This window comes from Protopterus annectens, chromosome 13.part0 (assembly GCF_019279795.1).
Source record: "Protopterus annectens isolate FY-2018-M chromosome 13.part0, PAN1.0, whole genome shotgun sequence".
Classification (NCBI taxonomy): Eukaryota; Metazoa; Chordata; order Ceratodontiformes; family Protopteridae; genus Protopterus; species Protopterus annectens.
This window is the reverse complement of record NC_056747.1, coordinates 715,664,192-715,685,575: the sequence shown is the minus strand read 5'-3', so window position 1 is coordinate 715,685,575 and position 21,384 is coordinate 715,664,192. Positions and strand designations below refer to the sequence as shown.

The following is a 21,384-nucleotide window of genomic DNA, read 5'->3' as shown; positions in this document are numbered from 1 at the left end:
GTGGTACGTTCCAGATCCAACAACTGACAGACCTGGTCCCGAATCATCTGGATTCTGCATAGGCGAAGTGCTGCAGTCTCTGACACCATGCCCAGAAGAACCCCGATAAACTCCAGGTTCTGACACGGGGCAAGATGGGATTTATGCAGGTTGACTGTCACTCCTAGATCCTGAGAGAGACTTGAGTGTAACCCATGGCCAATGTGAGTTGACGCCTTGTGGGGGCCGTGAAGAGCCAATCATCCAGGTACAGGAAGAAATGGAAACCTTGCAGTCACAGATGAGCTGCCTCTGCTGCCATGCATCTGGTTAACCCCCAGGGGGCTGTTCTGAGTACAAAGGGCAGGGCTCTGAAGTGATGATGAACGGACCCAAGCCGAAAGCGTAGGTATTTCCTGGAGCATCTGTCAATGTTGATGTGATAGTACGCATCCTTGAGATCCACTGAGTAAATCCAATAGTCCTTGCACAGAAGAAGCAGAATGGAATGAACAGGGACCATCTGGAACTTCAACTTCTTGACAGATAAATTTACACACTGAAGTCCAGAATGGGAACCTAGGTCCCCAGTCTTCTTGTGCACCAAAAAGAAGCGAGAGTAAGTTCTGGAGCCTTGCTGTCCTGTCAGGACCTCCTGGACAGCTCTTTTTTGAAGGAGGTCTTGAACTTTGAGAAGGGCCAACTCCCTTTGGCAGGGTGGAACACCCAGGAGAGAAGTCTGAGCTTGAGGGGGCTATAAAAAAGGGAATTAAGTAACCCTGGAAACTATGTTTAACACCCACTGATCTGAGGGAATACTTGTCCAGGCTAGTGGGTGGAGAGAGAGACAACCCCAGACTGCCTCCTGGGCAGGACAGCACTTCAGGAGTGCAGAGGTGGCTTCTCCAAGAAGAGTTCCCAGAAGCACTGGTTCTGAGGACACCCTCTGCCTCTGGGGTGGCGTCTGTTGTCAAACCCCCTTCCCCGGCCAGAAGAGGATTCCTGTGGAGCATCCTGGAAGGAAGACTTCGACCAGCAGAACCTTTCTTACTACCCCCTCTGATTTTTTGGAAAAGGATCTTTGGGGAGTAGAAAACTATCCCAACAGTGGACAGGTCTTTCCCTCCTGCTCGCTACGGGTTAAAGTTTCTTTGACTGAAGGGTTAAACAGAGTCAATCCGTCAAAAGGTGCGTTAGTGAATGACTCTCTGAAGGGTTCCACAAACCCGCAAAGGCGAAGCCAGGCATGACGCCTAATGGCAATGCCAGTGTCTGCCACTTGAGAGGTGGCCTCCACCACATTACAGATCAACCTCATTGAGGCATTAGCTAGGGAAGTCAAGAGTAGACAGCTTCAGAGAGACCAATTTGAGACTCACCGGAGGCAGCAACTCAGAGAAGTGGACAGCTCTGATACCATGTCCCTTTGCAGCCAGGTACTGTGTGCCATGTAGTTGGTTACTCTCAGTCCAAACGTAGCTGAGGCACAATGGCCCAAGACTCCCTGTTCAGGGGGTGGACTGTGGAGCTTTGTTCGGTGAGCTCCTTTTTTGTAGCTGTGGCCACCACAACAGCATCAACGGGAATGTTCTTGCTCCAAAAATCCTCGTCTTTGGGGGGACTTAGTAACTTATCAACTTTCTTGGGAACTGGTTCCAATGTCTCCGGTTCCTTCCACGCCCTGTCAGACATGAGTTGGACAAGCTCATCAGCAGGGGAGACACTCGGGTAGAAGATGGGTCCAGCCCAAAGCCTTCAAGAACCCGGATTCCTCTGACCAACCACCTCGATGCTTAAGGATCTCAAGGATGTCTCCAAAGGACTACTCCTCAGACAGAAGTCTGGAGGACAGTCTCTTTCAATGAAATCTGTGTCTTTGGTGAGGGACTCTCTAGGGGAGTCCATGTGACTCCTCTTATAGATCCTTTTCTAAGGGAGGATCTTCCATGGAGGATTCTGGGGAGGACTCGGGAAAGGTACAGACCCCGAGAGGGGTAATGCTCATCTGAAAATGCTCATGCGTGGGCTGACCCTGGAAGGATGATGAGGTCTCGCCTCCCAATGTCGAGCATGGCTGGGGAGGACCTAGAGATGAAGAAAAGGCACATACCCAGCCAGAGACGGTCCTCTAAATTGTTTGGAAGGCCGATGGGCTGGATGAAGCCCCCCCACCGGCCACACCCACCCGGGACAGAAGGGGTGACCACAACACAGCACCAATGTCTCCAGATGATATCAGCACAGTGCTGTCCAGCACAGAGGACACCAGAGGGAAGGAATGGTCCCAAACCTCCAAGCTCAAGACCACTCCTCGAAAACCCACACAGACCTCGTGGGGCTGAGGTGCAGCCAACTCTGAGGGCAATGGAGCTCAGCCAGCCAGGGACCCTGACGGTGTAGGGAGGGAAGAAATGCCCAACACAGTCGGTCTATTCCTGGGAATGCCCTATCCCTGAAGGCCCAAACTTGGATGGGTCGGCTGAGGAAAGGGGAGTCCCGTGGATGAAGAGGATCCCCTAAGCAAGTGAGCAGGGGATTGCAATAAGCCCAACTCAGTTTGACTGTTGAGAAAGCTCCTCCTCATCCTATCCACTGCATGAGGGGAGCAAACTCCTGGTGGATCGGGAAGAGACTGAGGAATGACCCGACCTAGATGAGGGTCTGCGGTCCCGAGAGGGTGACCAACTTGAAAACCTCAGATCCAATGTTCTAGGTCGGGGGGGGGGGGGCGCTCTCAACAACAATCAGATAGTACAGTTGTGTACACTTACCATAAATGTAGATGTTGGAGTGTATTCATTATTGCAGTCATCATACTTGGGTTATCTGCTTGCAGTAGCCCTCAGTCAGCCTGATTATCAAAGTCTTGGGTCCTGAGTCTGTTGCTGTCTCATCTTCCATGACGTCAGGTAGTCAGGGGTATAAAGCATGCAGCACACGCCATATTATCAGTTTTTCTTGCCCCAGATGTCAGGTGCACCAATAATGGGAAGCAATTATATACAAGGTTACACCTCCAACAAAAAGCAAATACACCAGAAAGCTTTAAGCATAGTAAACAAAAATAGAGATACAGACAATAGAGGTCACAGGGTTGGAGGGAGGGTAAACAGGACTGCAACATGGAATACACTCGAACATCTACATTTATGGTAAATGTACACAACTGTACTATGTTCTTCGTGTTTCACTGTTGCAGTCATCACATTTGGGTAGATTCCCAAAGCTAAGGATGGGAGGAGGACTTTAGATAGCATCAGGACCAGCTAAAAGGCCCTGCAAGACTGCAGTGGCAAGCCAGTTCTGGATTTAGAGAAAACTGGCAAATGGTAATGCTTGGTGAAAGTATGTACAGAACTCCAGGTAGCAGCTTCTAAGATGTCCCTTGGTAGGGACACCTCTGAGAAAGGCTGTAGAGGTAGATGCAGCCCTGGTTGAGTGTGGTTTTATCCCCTGTGGGACAGCTTTTCCATGCTGCTTATAGCAGAAATTAATGCAATGGCCTATCCATTTAGAAATAGTTTGCTTTGAAATAGCCTTCCTCTCTGCCCCTGCAGCAACCACCACCAGCAGTTGGCCAGATTTCCTTTGAGGTTTAGTCCTGTCCAAGTAGAATCCAAGTTGTCTGTGCACATCTAAGGAGTGCAGTATCCATTCCCCTTTGCTCTGCGGATTAGAAAAGAAGGTTAGCAAATGAATGGACTGATTAAGAGCCACACTGGATACTACCTTGGGCATGAAGGAGGGATTGGTCCTGAGGGACACCCTGTCCGCATGAAAGATGATGTAAGGGTCCACTGCCATAAGGGCCTATAATTCAGATACCCTTCTTGCTGAAGTGATTGCTAAAAGGAAGGCTGTTTTCCAAGAAAGGAATTTTAACTCTGCACTTGCAGCTGGCTCAAAAGGAGGTAGAGTGAGTTTTTCCAATACAAAGTTAAGGTCCCAGGCTGGAGTTGGGGCTCTCCTGGGTGGTCTTAAGCTTTTGGCTCCTCTGAGGAACTGCTTGAGCAGAGGATGAGAGAAGAGGGGTGATTCTGTGTTGTAATGAGCTGAAATGGCTGAGGTATGAATTTTGATGGAGGAAAAAGAAAGGCCATTGTGAAGCATCTCAGTTAAGTATTGAAGAATCTGAGGTAAATCGGGCGCTGCTGTGCTCACCCCTTGAGTTTGGTTCCTGGAACAGAATATTTTCCATTTTTCAGCATAAGCTTTTCTAGTACTAGGCCTCCTTGCTTCCAAAATGACATTCAACACTTGTTTACTGAGGGATGGTAACGGTGAGATTAGGTAAATAGCCAGGCTGCCAGGTTCAGAGTTTGAAGTTGAGGATGCAGAATCTGGCCCTCCTGCTCAGACAGCAGGGTAGGGGTCTGAGGCAGGTGCCATGGAGCCAGTAGCGACACACTGCGCAAGAGGGGGTACCAGTGTTGGCGTGGCCAGTCTAGTGTAATCAGTATCATCCTTGGTTTGTCCTGTTTGATCTTTAGTAGTTCTTTGGAGAAGAGAGGCAGAGGAGGAAAGGCATAAGATTTTTCCAGTTGAAGGACAGGGCATCCACTTTCCAAGCTTGTTTGTGGGGTGTCCTTGTGCAGAATTTGTCCAATTGGTAGTTCTGAGGGGAGGAAACAGGTCTATATCTGGACTCCCCCATTTGTTTATCAACATGTTGAAAGTCTTTGGTTCCAGTTTCCACTCATGTGGGTCCATGAGATTTCTGCATAGTTTGTCTGCCAATGTATTTAACTTTCCTGACAGGAACTGAGCCTGTAGATGCACTTCGTAGCTCAAGGCTGTGTTCCACAGAGCCATGGCTAGTCTGCAGAGGGGGTATATGAATAGTACCCCTCCGCTTGTTTATGTACCACATAAAGTACAGTTGTGTACACTTACCATAAATGTAGATGTTCGAGTGTATTCACTGTTGCAGTCATTACATCTGGGTAATCTGCTAGCAGGTTGCCCTTAGTCGGACTGATTAACAAAGTCTTGGGTCCTGCGTCAGTTGCTCTCCCTTCTTCCGTGACGTCAGGTCATCAGGGGTTTAGAAAAACATGCAGCCGACGCCATTACATCAATTTTTCTTGCCCCAGATGTCAGGTGCCCCACAAATGGGGAGCCAAACATTTAAGTAATTAAAAACACAAAAATATACCTCCAAACAAAAGCAAATACACCATAAAGGCTTTTAAGCATAGTAAAGGAATGTAGAGGTATAGTAAGAGAAAACAGGGGGTAGGAGGGAAGGTAAACAGGACTGCAACAGTGAGTACACTCGAACATCTACATTTATGGTAAGTGTACACAACTGTACTATGTTCTTCGTGTTTCACTGTTGCAGTCATTACATTTGGGTAGATTCCCAAAGCTATGGTTGGGAGGTTGGACTTATACAACATTAGGACTAGCTATAAGGCCCTGCAGGACAGCAGTGGCAAAACCAGCTCTGGATTTAGAGAAGACAGGTAAATGGTAATGTTTGGTGAACATATGAACTGAGCTCCAGGTAGCAGCTTCTAGAATGTCTCTGGTAGGAACACCTCTGAGAAAAGCTGTAGAAGTAGATGCAGCCCTGGTGGAATGAGATTTGATCCTCTGGGGGATAGTTTTGCCATGGTGCATATAGCAGAAATGAATACAATGGCTTATCCATTTGGAAATGGTCTGCTTTGAAATAGCCTTTCCCTCTGCCCCTGCAGCAAATGCCACCAGTAGTTCAGATTTTCTTAGAGATTTTGTCCTGTAAGTAAAACCTAAGTTGTCTGTGTACATCCAATAAATGGAGAATCTGCTCTCCCTTGTTCTGTGGATTGGGAAAGAAAGCTGGCAAATGAATGGTCCGATTAAGAGCCACACTGGATACCACCTTAGACATGAAGGATGGATTGGTCCTAAGAGACTCCCTGTCCACATGAAAAATAATGAAGGGCTCCACTGCCATAAGAGCCTGTAATTCGGAATCCTTCTAGCTGAAGTAACTGCTAAAAGGAAAGCTGTTTTCCAGGAGAGAAATTTTAATTCTGCAGTAGCAGCTGGCTCAAAAGAAGGGAGAGTGAGTTTTTCCAATACAAAGTTGAGGTCCCAGGCAAGGTTTGGAGCTCTCCTGGGTGGTCTTACGTTTTTGGCCCCTCTGAGATACTGCTTTAGCAGAGGATGAGAGAAGATGGGAGGTTCTGTGTTGTAATGAGATGAGATGAAATGGCTGAGGCATGGATTTGTATGGAAGAAAAGGACAGTCCCTTGTGAAGCATCTCAGTTACGTATTGTAAAATCTGAGGAATACTGGGCACTGCTGTGCTTATTCCTTGTGATTGATTCCAGGTACAGAATATCTTCCATTTGTCTAGTACTAAGTCTTCTTGTCTCCAAAATGACATCCATCACAGGTATGCTAAGGGTGAATTTAGGTGACTAGCCACGCTGCAATATTCAAAGTTTGGAGCTGAGTGTGCAGAATTTGGTTGTTCTGCTGAGACAGTAAAGTAAGGTGTCTGTGGCAGGTGCCACGGTGGTAGGTGTGACACACTGCGCAGGAGTGGGTACCAGTGTTGTCGAGGCCAGGCTTGAGCAATCAAAATCATTTTTGGTTTGTCCTGTCTGACTTTTAGTAGAACTTTGGAGAGCAGAGGCAGAGGGGGAAAAGCATAGACTGATAGGTTTTTCCAAATGAATGATAGAGCATCCACTTTCCAGGCTTTTTGTGATGAGTTCTTGTGTAGAATTTGTCCAACTGATAGTAATGGGGTGAGGCAAAAAGATCTATGTCCAGACTCCCCCATTTGCGTGTCAACATGTTGAAAATCTGTTGTTCCAGTTTCCATTCGTGTGGGTCCATGACATTTCTACTTAGCTGGTATGCCAGAGTATTCAGCTTTCCTGGCAGGAATTGAGCTTGTAGTCGTATATGACAGGTCAAGGCCGTGTTCCACGATGCCATGGCTAGTTTGTAAAGGGGTAGGAGTGTGTACCCCGCTGCTTGCTTATGTACCACATAACTGTGGTGTTGTCTGTCTTTATCATTAATTGTCCTGGATGAAGGTAGTCCTTGAAGGCAGTCAGTGCATTCTGTACAGCTAGCATCTCTTTTTGATTGATATGAAGGTGCATTTGTTTTGGGCTCCATTTGCCCTAAATGCACTTCCCTGACAGATGAGCCCCCCCCCCCCCAAGCATAGTCTGAAGCGTCTGTAGTTAGGGTTTGGGTGGCAGGAGGTGGAGTGAATGGCAGTCCCTTGTTTTGGTGGCAGGCCTCTGCCCACCATAGGAACTCTAGTTGCAGGCAAGGTATGACAGGAATCATTGTTTCCAGACTGTGACAATGTTGACTCCATAAACTTTTTAAGTACCACTGAAGTTTCCTCATATGCAGTCTTGCATATGGAAATAGAAGAATGCAGGAGGCCATGAACCCCAAGGCTTGCAGAATTTGTCTTGCAGATAGCAGGGTTTTTATGGCCACCTGTTTGAAGTAAATTACCAAATGAATTTGCTTTTCTGGCGTAAGGTAAGCCATCTGGGCCAGTTGTATTCGAGCTTGCACCCAGGAATGTAATTTTCTGAGGGGGTACCAGTTGTGATTTCTTTTCATTTATGGTGTACCCTAGACAAGTTAAAACCCTTTTTACAAATGCCAGATGTTTTAGAACAATGTCAATGTTTTCTGCCTGAATTAGACAATCGTCCCGGTATGGATATACTGGAATATTTCTTTGCTTGCAAAATGCAATTACTGGAGCTAGGCACTTTGTGAAAACCCTGGGTGCAGTAGATAAGCCAAGGGGCAGAGCAGAGAACTGGTAATGCAAGTAGCCTGCTTTGAAGCGGAGGTATCTTCTGCAAGATTCTCTGATTGGGATATGCAGGTAAGCCTCTTTTACATCTAGAGTTACCAACCAGGCATTTTTGCCTAGCACAGGAAGTAACTGTTAAACAGTCAGCATCTTGAATTTTGGAATGTCCAGAAATGTGTAGTTAAGTCCAGAACTAGATGCCATGATTGGTCTTTTCTGGGTACCAGGAAAAGTCTTGAATAGAAACCTTGTCCCTTTTCCTCTTCTGGTACTGGTTGAATAGTCCCCATGTTCATGAGGGACAGTACTTGTTTCTGGGCCTCTGCCCACTGATTTGGGGGCAGGTCTGACCATCCATTTGGGATTAGCAACGTGTGGAAATGAAATCTGTATCCCTGGGATACTATATTTACAACCCATTTGTCATGGGTTATAAGTTGCCAGTTTCTTGCATGAAGAGCCACTTTTCCCCCAAAAGGGGCGGCTAAAAGGTAAGTGCTTGGTAGGTGTAAAGGGAAATCATTGAGACTGCTTACCATAGGGAGATGCCTTGTTGTTTCCAGATTTGGAGGAGGAGACACCCCATTGTTTTGTTCTAAAAGTCCCGTGTGACTGAAACCTGGAGCCTTTGAAATGTCTGGGTTTGACTTGAGTGGCTTTCGAAGGAACTGGAAAGGACCAGTTCTTAGTAGGCCAGTGCCTACTAAATCTTGGAGGTTGCACTTGTAAGAAATCTTTCACAGTTTGCATAGATTTAGCTTTATCTTCCATCTTTTTTAAAACTTCTTCAGCCTTATTACCAAAGACACGGTCATGTTGTAAAACAGCATCCAACAATTTTACTTTAACATGATCAGGCAGAGTTTCTCTTTGAGCCAAGCATGCCTTCTTAGCACAGACCCAGTTACAGCAGCCCTGCAAGAGGCCTCCAAAGAATCAAAACCACATTGCAAAGTATGTTTTCCAACTTGTTCAGCTGAATGCAATAAATCCTGTAAATCTTTACTTTCCACACAGTCAGAAATTAACATCACTTTCTGTTTAAGCAGTCCCATGATATGCTGCTGATATTTAAGCATATGAAATTGACAGTTTAAAGCCCTGATTGCCAAGGTTGCAGAAGTGTAAACCTTCTTACCCCATCTATCCAGCGTCCTGGAATCTCTATCAGAAGGGGTAGGATTTTTAGCAGTAGAGGCCTTAATGCCCTTGGGACCCCGAGAAATGGTTTCAGGATCTGCAATAGGATTTGTGAAAAGGAATTTGTGGGAGTCAGGAACCCTGTAGTACCCGTCTGGCTTACAAGGAACTGGAGGCAGAGAATCAGGAGCCATACTAGATTCTGAGAAAACATCTTCAATGTCTAGAACAGGAGGTAAAGCCAAAGGCCTATGCTGAGGAAGAAAAAGAAAATCCCTAAGTCTCTTTTTAGATTCAGAGAAATCCTGACTTTCTCAGTGGAAATGTTCCTGTAAGGTATGTAAAGTTTCCCCAAAATAAAAATCCTCAGAGGGAGAAGCAGAAGAAATAGAATCTTCTGCATCAGAGCCCTCATAAGTAGGTATAGACAAATCCAAGAGTCAGAAGAAATAAAACCCTGTTCAGAAGATTCATAACCAATGTCTTGCCTAGGCCTCTTAGAAGCTGGGGTGGCTACCCCTGATCAGAGTAATTAAATCTTCAGCCATTTTGATCATTTGTTTTTTAGGGATAGGGGTCTGCACATGTGGCCCAGGTGTTGGTTTTTTAGACATAGATTTAGATTTTGGCCTTAGATTTGAAGATGGCGTCGGTCTAATGTACAAATCTGTAGGCCTGAAAACACCCTCAGCAGCTGGTGCCTGCACAGCAGCTCCGGACCCATCTAAGGTAGAGATATCCACGGGTTCCATAATTGAAGCATCTCGCGGCATACCGGACTCCAAATGGGTCTCAGTAGAGGCCTGCAAATCAGAAGTAGCAGGTATCAGGAGCTGCGGAAGCGCCTCACTGAGTACTGGCGAACTGGCAACTGGCTTAGGAGAAGTGTTGTCGGCAGGTTTGGACCTAGGTGGCCTGTCTCTGTCTTCATCTTTGCATTTTTTGGAATGTCGGTAGTCGGATGGCTTACCGAAGATATATCTGGATAACTGAACTGAGTACCAAAATATTTAGAAGCGTAAATATACCAACGACGAATAGTTCGTTGCTTAAATAAGGCACAAAACTGACAGTGAGGTACATCGTGGTCAAGGCCTAGGCAAGGAATACAATACGAATGAAAATCTTTATGAGGTATTTGCTTTCTACAAGAAATGCAATTATTGACTTTTACTGACATCGGATAAGAGCAAGAAAAAGTTTCCCCAATGGGGTACTTAGCTTTAGTTGAAGACTTCGGTTCTCAAACTCGAAAATGAAAATTAGTCAACTGACCGGCACTTGCAAACTGCTTCTGCTTCGGGCATCCAACAGAGGGAGCCAGGACTCTCAGAGCAGAGAAGCCCAGATCCAAAGTAAAGGAGGCTGGACTCTGACCTGGGGAACTGCTATTCAAGAGCCTCAGCTTTTTGGCAGGAGGATTCCTAGAGGAAGGCTTCCTTTTTGGATACGACAAAGGCTTAGAAGGGGAACCAGAAACCAAAGGATCCCCTCTGGCAAGCCCTTTAAGCAGGATCTTGTTTCTGAGCTCCAGGAGAGCCCTGGGATTGAATCTGGATGTTGCTCTGCCAAATAATCAACATACTCCTCATGTGTGTCTGAATGCGGCATTTTCTAGGAGCACCTTTTAAACTCAGTGGGCTTCTCTGACATCGCACACACCAAACACCCACCATCCACACACTAGACAACAAAAAGGGGGGCAGGTGGAACAAGGTAGAAAAGGTAAAAAGTCTGAAAAAGAAAACTACCCAAGGGACCCAGGAAGAAAAAGGGCAGGAACCCAGGCAAAGAACTAAAAAGACAGTTTAAACCACTACTGGGAGGGGAGGAAACTGACCAGAAGAAAGCACAAGGAAGACAGGTTAGACAGGAGAGGAAAAAACCCCAGGAAAAAAAAAAGAGAGAGAGAAAAGGTATTTACTTGAAAATGAAGGCTTGAGCTGCAGGAAGCACATCCAAATGAAATCGTGGCAAATGAGATCTGGACATTATGGGTAGCAAGGGATCTGGGGAAAAGGAGGAGCTTCAGCTCAGGAGCTGTCCTCTTAATTGCTGGCTTGGATTCGACATCGGATCCTAAACCATCTGTAATCAATAATGACAAGGATAGCATCAGATCTGGCCTTTCTTTATAAATTTGCTCAACCTTTTATTTGAGACATAAGTTGTCAACGTGCAACTTGTGGAAGGGCCCATCAAGGAAACTGGGATGTTAATAGACTTTATAGTGCAAACGCAGACTACCTTGGGAAGAAAACGGTTCATGTTAATGTATAGCACATTATTAAAAGAACAGATTTAGTAATTACAATGGCTTGAGTCTCCAAGATGTGCGAATTGGAGGTGACCACCGCCAGGAAGATCGTTAACTAGAAACACAATTCACTGCCTATGAACTACCAAAATAAAACCATATAAATTATGTCTGAGACACTCAAGAGCAACCCCATCAGAATGTATGGGCAGATCTACAGCAGAAGTAAAACACTGAGACACAGATAGATATCCCCTCCAAAAGTGGGAGACATCCTTGGTTAGAACAAGGAGGAATTCCTATATTGTAAAAGGCATCAGAGTGAAAACACAACCCTTTCAGCCACCAAAGGGCAATAAGTGTGTTACAGTGAGGGTAGTCTTAGTAAATTCACTATAGTAATTTAAGATATAATAATAGGCCTGAAAATATAGAGTCAGACTTGTGTTTTCACGCATGCATTTATTTTCAGGGACAGACAACTCATTAGAAAGGAAAGATAAAGCATGAGATGTGCAGAAATACAGAATGTTCCTTTCTCAAGGGAAAGATGGCACTTGCAATGGAATTCTATACAAGGCGCATGCAAGACAAGGCTTAGCAAACCAAGGCTAAAGGGGAGTGTAAAACATTACATGGTTTTCGGTATTACGAGAATATACTTCAGATACAGTTAGTTCGGACTGACATACAGAAAATATTAAATATCCAGCATTCCAGAAAGAAATTTAGCTTTTGGACTGCAGTACTGGCACTCAAACAGGAGTACAGAAATTAGGTCAAATATTCATACTAATCAGGAGGAAAAGACTGTTTCAGTTAATATAATTCAGGAGAATGAAAATACACCTACAGAAACTTTGGATACATTTATCAGCATTATTGTTAACCAGCCCTCCAGAATTTCTACAGATTGCTATTGTTTACCAGTACTGTTGATCAACAAAGACTTTCTTTTCAGTCTCATTTCAGTTGAGTCCAGTTAATTCCAGTATACTACAGTCTTATCAATTTCTTTCAAAGCAGGTTTTGGTCTTTCCACCTTGAATTTTCTGTACACCTTATCACAAAGGGGCTTGCATCTAGGAAAAAGGAAGTTATTGTCCCCCTCTACTCATCACTCATTAGACCAGTTACTGAATATAATGCCCCATTCGGGATGTACCTTACAACACACCTGCAATAACTGGAGAGGCCTCAAAAATACCTCACAAAGAGGATAATGGGCTTTAAACAGATGTCCTATGCAATGAGGCTAAAAGAAACTCAAACTGTACTCGGTCGCATACTGGCTACTCAGAGGTGATCTCTGGGTAGTGATACTACTACGCTACAGGGCACAATTTTAGAAGCTGTAGAATGTTTCTGTGATGATGAAAATAAACATAAATTGTGGTATAAAGAGAGTATTTTTATTTTGAAATATAAAACACTAGTGCCTAATGGTTTAAATAATGATCTAAATTGGAAATGTTTGCTTTAAAGGATAAGTGGTTATTGAATTGGCTAATGACTGATGTTAATTGTGTAAGTTATAAAAATGTGTGTACTGTTTGAAGGTGGTGACACCGAAGTGCTAGAGAATAAAAAATCTTTGTACTTGCCTTGCTGTTTGTTCCTGTTTGCCACACTCGGAGTTTTTTTGGGTCAGAGTTGTTTTATTATCGGAGGAAGGAGGAGAAACAGTTGTTTATTTTTTTCCAGAGGTGATCTCTGCCTGACATACAAGGCTATGTCAAACCCAGAATTGCTGGAAATGCTCCACCTAAGGAAAACCCAATCCACAAGAGCTACACACTCAAGTGACCTAAACCTGACCTCAACAATAAACAGGATGTGTTGGAGGGACAGATTTGTGTCCCAGAGACTCCCCTTGCTCTGGAATAAGGTCCCCATACAGGTGAGGCAGAGCTGCTCATTAGTGCTCTTCAAGAAGAATCCCTTCAGTGGCCCTGCTCGATAGAGGCAGAGGTAACTAAACCAAGTGGGAGGCGAAAGACGTAACATGCTGGCTAGGCTTAATCATGCCCTAGGCCCAATAACCTAGTACCTACCCATGAACCTATAACTGGAGGAATCTAAGCAAGAACTTCCCAGTTCAAAGGGCAGAAAATAAGTCTACTGAACACCCCTGAGCAGAAAAGAGGAAGCAGGCACATTCTACAGAGTAGAAAAAAATCATCTCCAGTAAGCTCCATACTTGAAATGCCTGAGCTCCATGATAGGACTGGAGAGAACATGCCAGCTCATAAATATCACAACAGATTGAACACTGGATATCTGTTCTAATTCCAATGAGCAATGCTTTCCTGTGCAAGTAGTAAGACTTGGCTCTCTCATTTACTCGTTTGGATATCACATGGTAGGTTAGCTGTGAGAGCAGAAAAAGATTCCCCAGAAGCAGCAGAAGGACCACAACCCTTGCACAATGACTTAATCTGAGTGCGGTCTCAAGTCTGTAAAGCAGAGTCCAGCAGCAGAATCTACTGTGCACATTAAGCACTGAGGACTAAGGGTCTGAGTTGGTAGGTAACTGTCTCGTGTAGCCAAAAGTACAGGGGTTTGACTCCCTCCACCTCCACTTCTCTAATGTGCAACTGTCAGCAAGTCACTTAACCAGAGTGTGCTCCCAGGTCACCCCAGAATGTGTCTGCGATATGAGTGTCAGTGGGCTTACACACACTACAAATGTTGCTTGTCTTTCGGCTTTTTTCCAGTAAGGGGTCGCCACAGCGGAACTCCGGTCCACTAATGATTGGCAGTAGATTTTTTTATGAAACAACGAGGTGCCAACTCGACACCCAACCTTCAACGAAGGCACGCCCATTTACGCACGCATGTCTTTCGAACGCTACCCAACAGCGGGGAGGACATGCAGACTCCACACAGAAGGCACGCCCAGGCCAAGCCGAGAATCAAACGGGAGAACCTCTTGCTGTGAGTTAACAACACTACCGCCGTACCACCGCGGAATTACAAATGCATAAAATAAAAATGGGCTCATCAGCACAAAGGTACAATCCAAATATAGCAGAAGTCCAGTTAGGAATATTCAGCACTTCAAAACTTGGTAACAAAAGTCTGACAAACAATAAGTGCATAGCCTAGTGATAGCTCTGTACTTGACGTAACAGTGGACTATGAGGACCTATTTTTCTTGTTAAGACACACAGACATCACGATGAAGAGCAAGGCAGCTAACCAAGTCCAAAAAGTGCAGCAGTGTGCATGTCGGGACCCTGCACTGCACTCTTTCCCAAGAGGCTAAAATTATTAACTCCTGGGCCCTCAAAGATCAGGAGTAGGGAGCACTGGACACAAATTCTGTCCTGATAAAGGACCGCTTCTGAATTGGAATCAGAGGAATCCTTTCAATTAATGTTCTCTCCAAGGGAATGTATTTCAAAGAAGCTTCCAAAAGGAGGGCCACCTCCAGGAAACACCTAAATTGAAAAGTAGTATGCCAGTTATCCATGTAAGGAAATATGAGAATACCCTTCTAAAAGATTTCTGTCAGAATATTAGTGAAAACACAAGGTGCAAAGGAAAGCCCAAATGGTAACACTATATTCAAAATGAAGTCACCCACAGTGACTGGGAAGTTTTCTATGCAAACCCTACAACAAAAACTAACAATTATGCCAAACAGTAACATCCAGGCACCCTAGAGAGTGACTATCCAAAACTGGACATGCTAGTTGAGGTATCTCAGGTCCACAGCAAAATATTGTCTTCTCCAAACACTTCTGTCTTCTTCTAAAAGGGGAAGAACTTCTACTGCCCCCCTTCAACAGCAGAGTTTGAGTTTGTCACACAACCTCTAATGAAACAATGACTCGCCCAACAAACAGAGCTTCTTCTGGGGAGATGACCTACTAGCTTCAAGTCCTGACCCATGGCACATATGTCTAGAACATGCAACTTCTTTTGTGATGGATGAAAGAACCATATGGGCCCCAATGGACAGTCCCTGAAAATCCTATACTGTAGTCAGAGCTGTTGTGTAAATAATCCCTGAAAATCCTACATTGTAGCCAGAAAGTACACTTGTGTACACTTAGCATAAATGTAGATGTTAGAGTGTATTCACTGTTGCAGTCCTTACAAAATGGGTTATCCGGCTCCCCGTAGCCCACAGTTGGCTAGAATACCAAAGTCCTTGGTATATGATGTTGGCTACCTTCGCTTGTGAGCCTGACGTCAGGTACAAAGGAAGGTAGCTGACACAATTTCCTCAGTTTTTCTTGCCTTAACTGTCAGGAGCCCCCAAAAAGGCTAGACCAGGAAAAGAAAAATTCAGTCTGTGCCCTAGGAAAAAAAGGGTGATGGAGGGGGGGGGGGTGAACCAGGCCTGCAACAGTGAATACACCCGAACATCTACATTTATGTTAAGTGTACACAACTGTACTATGTTCATTGTGTTTCACTGCTGCAGTCCTTAGAAAATGGGTTAATTTCCAAAGCCCAGGAAAAAAAAAACAAAAGGGAGAAGGAACACCCACTGTTTAAGGGTTGGCAAGAATGCTCTGCAGCACTGCAGTGGCAAAACCAGCCCTGGACTTAGAAAACAAGGGTAAACTGTAATGCTTTGTGAAAGTGTGGACAGAAGTCCAGGTAGCTGCTTCCAGGATGTCCTTAGTAGGTACACCTCTTAAAAAGCTGCTGAGGTAGAGGCTGCTGTAGTAGAATGGGTCCTAATACTCTGTAGAGGAACCTTGCCATGCTGTAAGTAACAAAAGTGAATACAATGAGCAATCCATTTAGAAATGGTTTGTTTAGAAATAGCTTTGCCCTGAGCTCCAGGAGCAAAACTGACCAACAACTGATGCGACTTTCGAAAAGGTTTAGTCCTGTCCAGGTAAAATCTAAGCTGTCAATGCACATCCAGGGAGTGCAGTAACCTTTCCCATTTATTCTGAAGGTTAGGAAAGAAGGTAGGCAAGGTGGATAGACTGGTTAAGAGTCAGGCTAGAAACCACCTTAAGCATAAAGGAGGGATTAGTTTGAAGAGAAACTTGATACAAAGATGATAAAAGGCTCTACTGCCATTAAGGCCTGCAGCTCAGAAACTCTTCTAGCTGAAGTAATAGCCAAGAGAAAGGCAGTTTTCCAGGAGAGAAACTTCAAATCTGCTGAGGCAGCAGGTTCAAAAGGAGGCAAACTAAGTTCCTCAAGTACAAAATTAAGATCCCAAGCAGCAGCAGGTGCTCTTCTGGGAGGTTTTAAATTGCTCGCTCCCCTGAAGAACTGTTTCATCAAGGGATGAGAGATAATGGGACGCTCAAAGGAACAATGAGCAGAAATAGCCGAAGCATGAATCCTGATTGAAGAAAAGGAAAGCCCACCATTGAGCTGGCCAGCCAGATAGTCAAGAATAAGAGGAAGAGTAGGTAGAGAAGGGTCTTCCCCTCTAGTCTGCATCTAAATGCAGAATCTTTTCCACTTATCTGCGTATGATTTCCTAGTGGTAGGCCTCCTGGCCTCACGAAGAACCTCAGCCACCTGTTGGGAAAGGTTTATATCATGAGCCAGGCTGCCAAATTCAGGGTCTGAAGATGAGGATCTAGAATTTTTCCTCCCTCCTGAACCAAGAGATCTGGTATCAGAGGAAGATGCCAAGGCTGAGACTGGGAGAGACTGCGAAGTAGTGAATACCAATGTTGCCGGACCAGTCTAGAGCTATGATAATTAACAGCACTCTGGGAAGAAGAGGCAGAGGAGGGAAGGCATAAATTGAGAGCTGTGTCCAGGGGAAGGATAGAGCATCCACTTTCCAAGCTTTGTCATGATGTTCCCTGGTGCAAAAGGTTGGAAGAAGGTGGTTGGTCAGAGATGAGAAGAGATCCACCTGGGGAGTGCTCCAATGCTGAATGATGCGATAGAAGATGGTCTTGTTTAGTTGCCGCTCGTGAGGATCCAGAACCTGCCTGCTTAACCGGTCTGCCAAGGCATTGAGCCTTCCTGGAAGAAAAGTACAGTTGTGTACACTTACCATAAATGTAGATGTTCGAGTGTATTCACCAAGAATGATGCCACAATACAAAGACAAGATGATCAGCTTTAATAATTGGCTCAAGTACTGGTGTCATTCTAAGGGGATCCAATGTCTGTCTGCTTGGGATGACATGTTGGACAAGCCACGCTGCTTCGCAAGGGATGGCTTGCACCTGTCACCACTGGGCTTCCGGAAAGGCTCTTGCCACCCCCATAGTGCCTTTTTTAAGCAAGGCTCAAAAGACAAACCCACCTCCTTAGAAAACAAAAATGGAAAAAAACTAAGGGTAATGCTGCTCAACGCCAGAAGTCTAAATCTCAAGATACGGGCACTCGATGCACCCTCAGTATGGAGAACATCGATGTCTGTGCAGTAATTGAAACCTGGTTCAAGGCTCCTGAGAGCACCCCAGCGCTATCAGGCTATACCTCATATCATGCTTTTCGGCCCCAAAACCCAGGCCGAACCACAAAGGGAGGGGGAGTGTCCATATTCATCAAGGACACCCACACCTCCAGGTTAGTAGCAACACATGAAGCATTGGAGGCCATACAGGTGCAACTAACCATAGGCAAAAACTGCTATACAACTGGTAGCATGTTACAGACCACCCTCCCAATTTCAGGAACCCCACACAGCCTTCCTGAAGACATTGGAGGATATGAATGTATCACAAAATACCATCATACTGGGAGACTTCAACTACCCTAACATAGACTGGGTACATTATTCTAGCCCTAACACCCTAGCCCAAAGGTTCCTGGAATTCATAAATTCAAATGCACTGGAACAACTAGTCACCTCTCCCACTAGGGGAGATAATATACTAGACCTGATCATCACAAACATGGGGGCAAAATGCTCCACACCGGAGGTATAACCCTCACTAGTGAGATCTGACCACAAACTAATCACCCTGGATATACATATCCCACCTCCACCCCCAGCACAGAAGACCACAGTGAAAAACTTCTCAAAAGCAGACTCCACTCTTCTTAAGACTGAGATGGTATCCTTTAAACCCACTGGGCCAGTGGATACCACATCCCACAATGCTGAATCCTTCACAAATGCTTTCTATGGACATCTCAAAAAATGCATGGATCATGCAATCCCAAATAAATCCAAGTCCCTCTCCACCAAAGGCAAGCGTCCTGTCTGGTGGACATCAGCCATTAACAAATTGTATAACAAAAGAAGGAAGCTACTGCACGACAGAGCAAAATCTCATAAAGGGAAGACATCTCTGATCACCACTAGCAGAAAACTACGTTCTCTCATAAAAACATCCAAGGCCAACTTTGAGAGAAAAATCGCTAAGGACACTAAAGATAACCACAAAGCCTTCTTCAGCTATGTTAGAAACCTGGGCGGAAACCCTCAGATATGCTCAGAGTTAGTTCACAACAACAAAAAACACACTGAACCCACAGATATTGCCAACATTCTGGCTGACAGGTTCAGTGAAAATTTCTCCCCTCCCTCACCCCCAAAAGAAGAAATACTTATCTCAGCTGAATGTAATCTCCCTGTCATCTCTGATGTCCAGGTGAGAGCCGCCCTCAGCAAAGCTAAAAACACAGCATCAATGGGACCAGACGGTATCCCGGGTTGCGTACTACGTGAACTCCAAGAGGAACTAAACCCGCACATAAAAATGCTATTTAACCTTAACCTTACTACAGGATATGTACCTGAACACTGGCGTACAGCAACAGTGGTCCCACTCCACAAAGGGGGTACCTCTACAGACCCTGGGAACTACCGCCCCATAAGCTTAACCAGCCTGGTCTGCAAAGCTATGGAAAGAATCATTATGGAACTCAAACAGAGACATTGGGGACCTACAGACATGTGATCTCACCCAGTTCAGCTTTGTAAAGGGCAGATCCTGCCTTTTGAACCTGGTTGACTTTCTCGAAACAGTCACTAGAGCCATTGATGAGGGCAAAGTTGTCCATACAGCATACCTGGACTTGGCTAAGGCCTTCGACACAATACCCCACTCAGGCATCATAGATAAGCTCAACAGCTTAAATGTAAACCCTTATGTCACTAGATGGGTTGCAAACTGGCTGAAGGACAGAACCCATAAAGTTAAAATCGCTGGAGCATTGTCAGACTCGAAGCCAGTCACAAGTGGTGTCCCACAGGGATCTGTCCTGGGACCCCTCTTGTTCGGCATTTATTTCTCAGATGTTAAAGCAAACATGGGAGGGTTGTGGCTGACAAAGTTCGCGGACGACTGCAAACTAGGCGCCATAGTCGATACACCAGCGGACACGTACATCCTACAAAAAGGCCTCACAGAAACGGACAACTGGTGCCGGAGTCATGGCCTTAAACTAAATGCCAAAAAATGTATAGTCAATCCCCTTTGGGAAAAACAAAGTACCCACAAATTATCACATAGACAGCAACCCACTGAGTACGGAAAAAGTAATCAGAGACCTAGGGACCCAAGTCGACAGCGACCTCTCATTTGACACCCACGTTGCCAAAGTGGTTAGAAAGACATTCTACCTTGCACACCTTATCATGAAGGGATTCACATCCAGATCCAAGGATGTCATTGTACCCCTATACTCCTCCCTCATCAGACCCATGACTGAGTACAATGCCCCATTTGGTATGTACCTCACCCGGCATTTGCAACAGCTGGAGAGACCACAAAAGTACCTCACCAAGAGGATCAAGGGTCTCCAACATATGTCTTATTCTGCCAGACTAAAGAAACTCCAGCTCTATTCAGTAGCATACCGCCTGCTCAGAGGTGATCTCTGCCTGACGTACAAGGCCATGTCCAGTCAGGAACTGATGGACATGCTCCACCTCAAAAAATCCAAATCCATCAGAACCACGAGAGCTAAAGACTTAAACCTCGGCACAAGTATGAATAGGACATGCTGGAGGGATAGATTCATAACCCAGAGGCTTCCCATGCTCTGGAACAGAATCCCAGTTCATGTTGGGCAGAGCCCCTCACTAACTCTCTTCAAGAGAAATCTGGATGAGTGGATGGGAGATCGTAAATTTACCCCAGGGGTCACATCTGTGTCACTACTAGACAGGGGCACAGTAAACTAATTCTATTATATAAGGGGACCTTCACTGTGTCACTACTAGACAGAGGCACAGTATTCTAAATCTATTCTGTGCATTTTTGTACCATTTCATGGGGGTGGCGAAAGCCACATCACTATGGCTAGGCTTGCAAATGCCCCAGGGCAGATAGCCTAGTACTAAACTATGAAACTATGTTGCAGTCATTACATTTGGGTAATCCTGCTGGCACGTTGCCCTCAGTCGGCCTGAATTCCAAAGTCTTGGGTCCTGCATCGGCTGCTGTTGCCCCTTCCATGACGTCAGGTCGTCGGGGGTATAAAAGAAGCAGCTGACGCCATTTTCTTCAGTTTTTCTTGCCCCAGATGTCAGATGCCCCCTAAAAGGGTAGCCAAAATGTATATATATATATATATATATATATATATATATATATATATATATACACATAGATATATATATATATATATATATATATATATATACATATATAAAATACATGCACCAATATAAATTTTACCTTCATCTGTAAGCAAATACACCACATAGGTTGTATAAATCAGAGAATGAAAGAAAAGTTCCAGCAGTAAAAAGGGGGATGGTGGGTGGGTAACCTGGACTGCAACAGTGAATACACTCGAACATCTACATTTATGGTAAGTGCACACAACTGTACTATGTTCTTCGTGTTTCACTGTTGTAGTCATTACATTTGGGTAGAGTCCCAAAGCTATGGTTGGGAGGCTGGAGCTAAACAGCATTTGGAGCGGCTATGAGGCCCTACAGAACTGCAGTGACAAAACCTGCCCTGGATTTAGAGTAGAGTGGCAGATGATAGTGCTTTGTAAAGGTGTGCAATGAACTCCAAGTAGCAGCCTCTAAAATGTCTTTGGTTGGTAATCCCCTGAGAAAGGCTGCTGAAGTGGCTGCAGCTCTGGTGGAATGTGGCCTAATGCCCTTAGGCTCTGGCTTGCCATGGAGTAAATAGAAACAAATGCAGTGGCATATCCACTTTGAAATAGTCTGCTTTGAGATAGCCCTTCCTTGTGATCCTGCAGCATATGTCACTAGTAATTGTTCTGTCTTCCTGAAAACTTTGGTTCTGTCCAAGTAGAATCTAAGCTGCCTGTGTACGTCCAAAGAATGCAGAATTCTCTCCC

At 45.0% G+C, this 21,384-nt stretch overlaps 1 protein-coding gene across 1 annotated transcript in view; it reads right to left on the bottom strand.

Annotated features, from left to right (window-relative positions):
• Positions 1-21,384, bottom strand: part of SUPT6H (SPT6 homolog, histone chaperone and transcription elongation factor) — a 2,620,423-nt gene that overhangs the window by 1,997,399 nt on the left and 601,640 nt on the right. The window lies entirely within an intron of this gene.